Below are 9,683 nucleotides of genomic sequence, written 5' to 3' on the forward strand. Positions count from 1 at the left end.
CCAACTTCTAAGACTGAACTGAGGTGTTATTTTTTGAAAAACTAAAACAAGTTTCTGGAAAAGAATGGAAGCTATAATATAGGCAAAGGGTGGACAAAACAAAATAAAAAACATTGAAGGTTTTTCTATTTTTTTCTGTTAAATATGTTTTTCTGCTCTTATCTGCTAATATATAACTTGTACTTTATGGCTGTTGATGGCTGTAAATTAAATAAATGAAAGGTGGTCTCTGCCTTTTGCACATTAAGAAAGAAAAACTAAAGACAGAAAGAAAGAAAAAGAAAAACATGAATGACCATTGGGGCTCCTGTGATAGCAGGCACATGGGATTGCAAGCACCTGTGCATTGTTTTCCTCATGCAAATCCAGCACACAGTGTTACACTTGAATTACAATAATGTTCTTGCTGCAATAACCATAATTTGAGATACCACTGAAAGAATATTATTCTTGGGAGTTATCCATGTAAACAGGCAGAATTGACTTTTAATGATCTATGAAAGAATCCACTGGCACAGAGCCATGTTGAAACCCGGCCTAAAAAAAAAAAAGGCCTGATGGCAGACATCAGTATTCTTTACAAGCTAATTGCAAGAGCTTGGCTGTTTGAAGGAACAGCATTGAGCTTTAAGTGTACAGGCCAAACAGGCTATCCATCCCTCGATAAAAATGCCAGCTGATTGCCTCGCCATTTCCGATGGAAGATTACAGCTATAGAATTACTTGCTTTGTTTATGAAGGCATGCTGTTCAGGTCCATTTCGGAAGGACAATTAGGGAATGAATGCATCAAGAAGGCTCACCACATATCTCTTACGATGTAAGGAGAAATGCCATTCAGAGCACAGTGGTGACTTGTTTGAATAATTGATCATGCATAGACACCATCATTATCTGCTTCCATTAAGGCCAAGTTTACAAGAGTCCAAGACAGCTCTATCCAAATGGTCAAGTGGTGTATTATTTGCTCATGTGGTTTTGTTCACATGGATGCCAGATAATGCTGCAGTGTTATGATTAATAATCTGTGCGTAATGTTTTCTGAATTACCCATCACCATGCTGTATACGCTTCTCGGCAACCTCGCTTTCCAACTTAGAAATCGAATTGAAATCAAATCACAGCCTCCCACAGCATGCACTGGTCTTGCATTTGCAATTTTTTAGCCTTACTGAGGTGGCAGGCTAGGGCTATTATAACCAGATGTGACCGGGTGAGCATCTGTATAGTGCCATATCTTATCATTCACATCACTGTTCCAGCAGTCTCAAAGATGAATTTCCAGCCTCATTAATGCAACGCCACAGTCTTGGCATCGGGACAGGGAACAAACATTTGGGCTTTTGCGTGTTTCCAGTTTGTGGATGAATCCATGTAGTGGGGCAGGAGAGGCTGTGGAGTCATGTGGTGGTTAAGAGGCTTCAAAGGTGCCGTATGGATTGTGAAAGGGAAGGGAGAGAGGATTTAGGAAGAGTTAGTCTATAGAATTTGGGAGAATGAGAGTCAAATATAGCATTGAAATTGTTCTGATGGGCAGTTGTGATGCAAACATTTCACAGCTTGTGACATCCTAGATTTTTATGGTTTTATGCACCAAAAATGGTCATAATTCATTTTTCTATGACAATATCATTTTCTAAAATCCCCCTTCCCTTTAGAATTAAACAGGCTGTTTTTGTTACTGTGCCTTTAAGACTGGTTTATGTAAATAAGCTCTGTTCTGTTCTCTGAAACACCCTTATAATTTTAACTTTAATGGGCGGACTTAACCTGCTGTAGGCTGAATAGGCTATATTTGTAAATCTAATGGTTTCCATGACTTCACAAAAAACAAATAAATTCAAAACAAGCTGTTTTTAAAAAAGAGCTAAAGAGCTCAGTGACATTAAACGTGACACTGTCAAAGGATGCCACCTATGCCAGAAGTCAGTGTGTTAAATTTCTGTTCTGCTAGATCTGCCCTGGGCAACTGTGAGTGCCATTATTGTGAAATGGAAATGTCTAGTACAAACAACAGCTCAGCCCTGAAGCGGCAACTATGCAAACTCACAGAATGGGGTTTTGCTGAAGCATGTAGCACATAAAAAATGTGCTGCAGTTCCAAACAGCCTCTTGAAGCAACATCAGCACAAGAACTGTGTGTTAGGAACTTCATGAAATTGGTTTTCATGGCCGAGCAGCTGCATGCAAGCCAAAGATCTTTATTGGCAATGCCAAGCATTGGCCGGAGTGGTGTAAAGCATGCCACCACTGAACTCTTGAGCAGAGGAAATGTGTTCTCTGGAGTGATGAATCATGCTTGTTGCACTGGCAGTCTGATGGACGAATCTGGGTTTGGTGGTTGCCAAGAGAACACTACCTACCGGAATGCATAGTGCCAACAGTAAAGTTTGATGTCGGAGGGATGAAGGTCTGGGGCTGTTTGTCAGCCTTTGGGCTCAGCACCTTAGTTCCAGTGAAGGGTTATGTTAATGCTATAACATACAAAGACATTTTAGACAATTACATGCTTCCCACTTTTGGGCAACAGTTTAGGGAAGGCCCTTTCCTGTTCCAGCATAACTCTTCTCCTGTGTGCAAAGTGAGGTCCATAACAACATGATTTGATGACTTTGGGGTGGAGGAACTCCAGTGACCTATTGAAAGTCCTGACCTCAACTCCACTGAACGCCTTTGGGATAAATTAGAATGTTGACTGCAGGCCAAACCCTCTTGTCCAACATCAGTGCCTTACTTCATAAATGCTCTTTTGACTGAATGGGCATAAATTCCCACAGGCACACTCCCAAGTCTTGTGTACAACAGAGTGGAGGCTATTATGGCTGCAAAGGTGGGTGGGGTTCAACTCCAGATTAATATCCACGGTTTTAGAAGGGAATGTCCAACAAGTTAATGTAAGTGTGATGGTAAGGTGTCCACATACTTTTGGCCATATAGTATGTATAAGGCCCTCCCTGCCCACACTTATCCATATGCTGCATTAACCACAAGCTGCATTAACAACTATGAACAGACATAAAAGCTCTTATAAAATTGAATCTAATCCTGTGTCTCCATGACCAGCAAAGGGGAGCATTACAGGCAAAACTCCTTTCTCTCTTGATGCTTTCCCTTTCAGGACAAAAGCAATGCTTCTAAGAGTTGCACGGCCCTCTGATTCAGCAGGCAGAGTAGTAACAAGATAAATGTGTCAACAACAAAGAAAAAGATGCGTCTGTCTACAGTAAATCAGCAGAGCGTGGCAGCTTTACAATACACTAAAGCAGAGTGGACATTGATGTGCTCTTTGTTCCTGTCTGTTTGTATGCCACGACATTCACTGTAGCATTCACAGGCTTTAAAAGATTATCGAGTGTATAATTAGTTTGTCAAGTCTTGTGCAAAAGAGAATGGGCTCGTCGGTGGCTGCAGAACTGAAGTCGCAGCATTCCGCGATGGTTGAATCTTTGGTGATTGGAGCTCTTAACTGATGATCAAACATAAATCTAAACCTCATGGCTCCTCTCTCTCTTTCTCTCTCTCGGTTCATCCAGGGAGGGTGACTCATTTGAAATATTTACAGTTGAAGTCTGTCTAATTGCTGAGTTGGGATCCGTCTAATAAAATTATTCCTAGTATGGTGATGAAAACAGTTGTTCTTGGCTGCTCCCCAGCGCACACCCAGAGCAAAGCGTTAGTGTGGCAGTCTTTGCTGCACATGTGATGCTTAATTGCGACTCCTGCCATGCAGAAACTGGTTTCCGTCAACCCTTTCAAAGCTGCCTAAATAGGTGTCACTGCGAGGTTAAGCCAACTTTGAAATGGACGTCTGGCTTCCTCTCTGACTGTGAAATTGATGTTGTTATGATTGCATGCCCCTTCCAAAGGGTAAAAAAGAGATAAAGAGGGAGAGTGAGAAGAGGTTTGTGTGTTGATCTGGTAAGTGGATTCCCTTTGCTTGTGGAAGACTTTGCTTTAACTCACCTACACAAATTAATGAAATCAATGCGACATCCACCACCTTGATGCCATTAGTAAGGTTTGTGTCCAGACACAAGGCAGTCTATATAATCCCCTGATAATATACAGTGCAGTGCAAAAGTTAGATATCACCCCTTTGTTTATTTAAAAAGTTTTTCAAAGTTATTCACTTTTCAACATCAGGACAAAACGCAGGAAACAGATGCCACAAACAACTAAATATAATTTTTTTTAGTATTTAGTGTATCCACGCTTTGCCTTTATTACAGCTTCCCTTCTTTTTGGGAGGCTTGCTTTCAATTCAATTCAATTCAATTCAATTCAATTCAAGATTTCTTTATATAGTGCTTTTTACAATGGGCGTTGTTGCAAAGCAGCTTTTTGGAAAATCTGGGTCCATGCCCCTGATGAGTCAAGGGCAATGGTGCAAAGGAAAAGCTCTCTAAGAACCAAGACTCAAATGGAAGCCCAGCCTATCACAGGTTTTCCAAAGAAATCTGCAGGGATATCTTTCCACACCTCTAAGGTTCAATCTTAGAAGTTGGTTGCATTTTCACAATCCAAGTAATCCCAATTACATATTTTGACTGATCAGTTCATAAAACCTAATGCCGCATTTAAGAAGTCCAGTTTCGGTGTTCTATTGCAAATTTTCTTCTTTCTCCTCGAAAGAATAGAAGCTGTAATAACAGCTTTCCTTGAAAGATTCAGCTTCTTGACAGATACACATGCTTTCAGACTCACAGTGGAAGGATGAACAGGAACACCTGTGGATTGTTTCAGATTTGAAGCAAGAGTGGAGCTTGATTTTCTCCTATCTTTCAAAGATTAAAGCTTTGAGTGCTGTTTTTCTGACGGTGTCAGGTTTGGTGGTCTACCGCATCTTGCGTGGTTGTTAGGAGTCCCATTTTCTCTGAATCTTTCAATAATTTTTTAACTCCAGTTTTGAAAATTCCTATTTTTCCATTTACTTTCATTTGACTTTCCATTTTCTTGTGCAAGAGGATTGTATCTAATCTCTCTTAAAATGATGCTGATATTTCCAAATGCTTCTTATTCTCATATCCATACTAACAAACAGCTGTCATTTATTTATTTTATGCTCAAGACCTGTATAAAAACTTTTTACTGTTTACTGTTACTATGCTATGAAGATTAAACTACTGTTTTTTTGTTTTTTTAATGTTTAGTAGAAACGTGGTGGCTAGTTTGAAAACACTGAAAGGGACCATATAGTATATTTATATTGTATTTGTTTGTCCACTTTTAAGATTTGTGTGGTTTTATATACCTAAAAAAGCCTTAATGCATTTTTACATTATCATTTTCCACCTCTCTTTATCCCTTATTGTTTAACCGACTGTTTTTATTACTGTGCCCTTAAGACTGATATATGTAAGCAAGCTGTGTTCTGATTGCTCTGCATTGATTTTCATTCAAAAAAGCAGCCCAAGCTGAAACACTCCTTATAACTCCTGTGTGGATGGGCATGGCTAAACTGCCCTAAGGTTAATAGGTGGATATTTAAATATGGGTTGGTTTACATGACATCACAAAAACAGTGAATTCAAAATGGGCTGTTTTTGCAGCTTAGTCTGCTTGTATTGAGTGTGTGGACACGGGGAGTAAGTGCTACATTTTGATACTTATGACAACGTTTGAAAAAATAAGAAAAAAAAAATCATGAATTGGGTCCTTTAATACAAGAGGCAAGCTTCTGCACAGCCAGCATCTGTTTGTCATGTTATCACGTTAGCCCCTGTAGGAGCTCTACTGCTGCAGGCTGGAGACAGACATACTCAGACTGGTCAGTTCCTAATCACATTTGTTCATTAATTCATTTTTGGCCCTTTCTCTCTCTCTCTCTCTCTCTCTCTCTCTCTCTCTCTCTCTCATTTGTGTTTTTATGTATTTTGTCTTTCCTTCCCTGACCTGCTTTCTGTTGGCAAACCTTTAACCGGCCGACACTGACCTTTCAGCAGATGCCCAGAGATTCAGAAAAGTGTCATTTCCTTGTCATGATTCCCTAGTTTCCCCCTGCTGCACTGTTCCTGTAGGACCTATAACAGGACATAATGCAGTTAATGTAATGCATTCTCAGCAGCTTTTATAAAACTAAATTGAAACTTTTATTTCTTTATGCTTTTGCAGAGACCACCACTCAGGCTTGGCAAATGCAGACTTGCACATAAGAAAAAAAAAAAGGAAGAGTGGGGAGCTTTGAGTTACCGTGGCGACTGCAGACAATCTAATTGGTATTGACATCCTTGTCTCGGAGGGAATTTGACATCTAAGGGCAAATCATTCTATTTAGTCGCCTGAATACTCACAAAGGCGGGTCGGTGCAATTCGACAGTGCGCCATTCGGCTGCCGGCGCGCCCCAGTCCAGCAATCGATCCTAATCCGATTCGGGGACGAGGAAGAGAAAAATGAAAATAAAATCAAAAGCACTGTTAGGGCAATATTAACAAGGGAGTACAATCTGGGTGGCGGGCACCCGCACTAATGCACTTCTGCTGCAGTATTGTTAATGCACAGCCCACTGTAATTCCCCTTCTGTAAAGGTGCCTGCGCCTCAAAGAAATCTGCTGTCCCAGCTAAAACCACCAGTGGCTGCCAAAAGGAGCTCATTCTCTGAGAGCCACTGCGCGGCCTGGGCCTGCACTACCTTGGACGCTCTGATTTCATTATCCTAACTCCCCGGAGAACACATTTCTCTCTCTTTTTGTGAGAGTGGACCATTGGGGCTGGGAAAGAATGAAGTGGTCCATCATAGCGCAGAGAGCTTGCATAGAAAGATCTCTGGTCAGAAAAGTGGAGTGGCCTGTGAATGCACTCTATTGGGTTTGCCAGTATGGTGTGTTTCATTTTCGAAGGTAGCATGAAATGTGGTTTCTTTTTGGGAGGGCTGAGTGACCTGCTGGCAGATTATAAAACAAGCTTAGGACTTTAACTGTAAAACATCATTCATCATCTTAAGTAATAATTCCCAATCCTAGTCGATTCATAGACTAGAATACATATTTCTGTACTAATACCAAATTATCTGTGGGTGCAGTGAAAACATTTCACTTGCTAAGATCACCTAAAATAAGCCTTAAAGTATAGTAAGCCTAAAATATGTGTAAACACATCGCCGATAACATTTTTTAACATAGTTGTGTGCAAAACTCTGGGCGCCCTAGTCAAATTGCTCTGTTGCTGTTCTAAGTAAAAATAAGCGCATATACTCTACAGAGACTCTACAGAGAACACACCTCTGCACAGTTTATTATTGTTTATTGGCTGGATTTAACAGATTGGGGAAAAAATAAAATAAATGTGATAAGTGAAAAAGTTACGGCACATTTTATGTTTTATGTTTTTCCAGGGTGTTAAAATAAATAAATAGAAGCTGTGCAATAACATTTGCAGAAAAGTGCCATATTGACGTTTGTTCCCTGTTTGATATGTTATTTTTCACATGTATTTTGAGCAGGCGTGTTCAAACTTCTGCCTATGACTGTAGGCTTTTTAATTAGACCCTGTCACAGCTATTTTTAAAACATTAAATGTGGCCCAGTGATCTCGGGAACTCACTCTTACTCTTTACTCCCCATTGGGCCTCTCAGAGAGTGGCAAACAACCTTTCCAGTGCTGCTCTCTGCAAGATCTCAATTGGTAGGCCTATATCAGATAGACCCTTCTGGTCAAGACTGGGCTAATGTTCTCTGTTCTTGATAGGGTTTGATTTACACAGGTTGAACTGTAGAGCTAGTGTCTTCTGGTCTGAGGGGATAAACAGGTTGGCTGGTCTCAGAGGCCTTTTGAGTTGATCAGCTGCACAGATAGAAGCCCATAAACATTTGTCTCATGGCCTGTGGCTGTGTCTGCCTGGTGCCTGATGTTATCATTGAGACTAGGCTAAAGATGTGGAGACATTCCTCCTATTGGCTATTGACTGAATGAAGGCTTGTTTCTTGCTTTCAGGATTTATCAGGCTAATTAGGTGTCTGGTCAGTACAAGCAGACAGTGGTACAAATTTGGAGGAACATAATTGCTGTGCTTTAAAGTTCAGCAAATCAGCCAGCGAGTCTGACGTCATATGCTGGTGCTAAACTCATGAGATGTGGTTCCAGAGACTATAATGGAAATAAAGATTTCTCTAACAGTGCAAAAACATGGTAGTGCAAAAGTTATTATAGGTTATGATGCTGAAATAGAGAAAAATCCTTTGGGTGCCCCTGGTAAAATTACATCTCTTCTTGATTTTTCAGGTGAAGATAATAAACCCCTAAACATTCCAGGCTTATTACATACTAAGCCTTATTATTCAGTAACTAAAGGGGCTTCAGTGCAAAATGGTTGAGCCATTCTTAGGTTATAGAAATGTGTAATAAAACTTGTGGGCCCTGGCCATTTAAGGGGTTAACACACTCTCTACAATGAACAAACTTCTGCACATTTTAATACTCCATTACTGTTTATTTGCTGAATTTAGCATAATGGGGAAAATTATGACATAAAATGCTGACAGTGCAAAAGTTGTAGCACATTTGATAAGCGTTATTTTTTACAACGTTAAATAAAAAGTTAAAAATTGTGCACTGCAAATTGCAGAAAAATATAATATTTTTTATGTTTGCTCCTTATATAAGATGTATTAACTTTAAAAAAAACAGCAAAACGTAATAGATGCAGGGTATACAAAATGCTGCATAAAACTGAATTTTTTTCTTCCATCCTCAGGAAAAGGAAAAGGAAGCAAAGCAGAGAATGTAATTAGAGCACTTTTTGTACAGAGTAGAGAAGTAATCAGGGAATCTGAAAATTGCCCTTGTAAGGGGCTACTTTATACTTTAATTAGCAAATAAATGTTATTTGAGTGAAGAACTTGTTTGAGTGAAGAACTTGAAACTTCAACTTTAACTAGAGTACTTTCAGATGAGTATTAATTTGCTTGAGTAAAGAATCTGTGTACTTCTAGCACTATTGCTGAAGCTTTAAGCCTAAAGGCTTAGCTCAGAGCAAGGGTTGTGTCTAAAAGAAAATACCAATACAATGACTGTCCTCTTGACAGGCTTAAGGACTGCTGCCTTCTAAACCCAACTAAATGCATGATGATGAGGAAAAAATGCTACAGAACTTGTTGTAATTGGTCTAAAGTGGTGAAATTCTGTACAGTTACAGCTTGGATGAACTTATTTTTTGATGACATTTAAATATACATTTTATTTCCAGTCACATTTGGATTTGCTTTTGTTTTGTTATAATAATAAACTGTAAAAAGTGGAGCAGAGTGGAAATTGTTTTTTCAGGTTTGAATTGATGTAAAATATGGCTTATGTTGATCAAAAAATTTGCTTTGTGCGATTTAAAGTATTTATGAGTTGAAATAAATCAGTTAAATTGCTTGTTACCACAAATTATTTTTTTAAGTTGGACCAACAAAGCTTTTTTGCAGTGAACTCTCTTCTGAGCAGAAGACTAGACATAGATATTTAGATATAAGATAAACTTTCTTTTTAGAAAAATGGTAGTCTAAAGCGTAAAACTGTAAACAAAGTATAATGTCTACAATTATACATATTGTATTAATATCATGTTTGTATGTCATTGAAGAAAATATTAAAACAAATATTAACATTGTTAACAGAAACAAATATACAAATTCAGTATAGAGATTAAGTTTTGTTGCCTGTTATTATGTGATTGTATGATATTTTTTTTTCTTTCCAATGTG

Source organism: Colossoma macropomum, unplaced genomic scaffold (assembly GCF_904425465.1).
Source record: "Colossoma macropomum unplaced genomic scaffold, Colossoma_macropomum, whole genome shotgun sequence".
Lineage (NCBI taxonomy): Eukaryota > Metazoa > Chordata > Actinopteri > Characiformes > Serrasalmidae > Colossoma > Colossoma macropomum.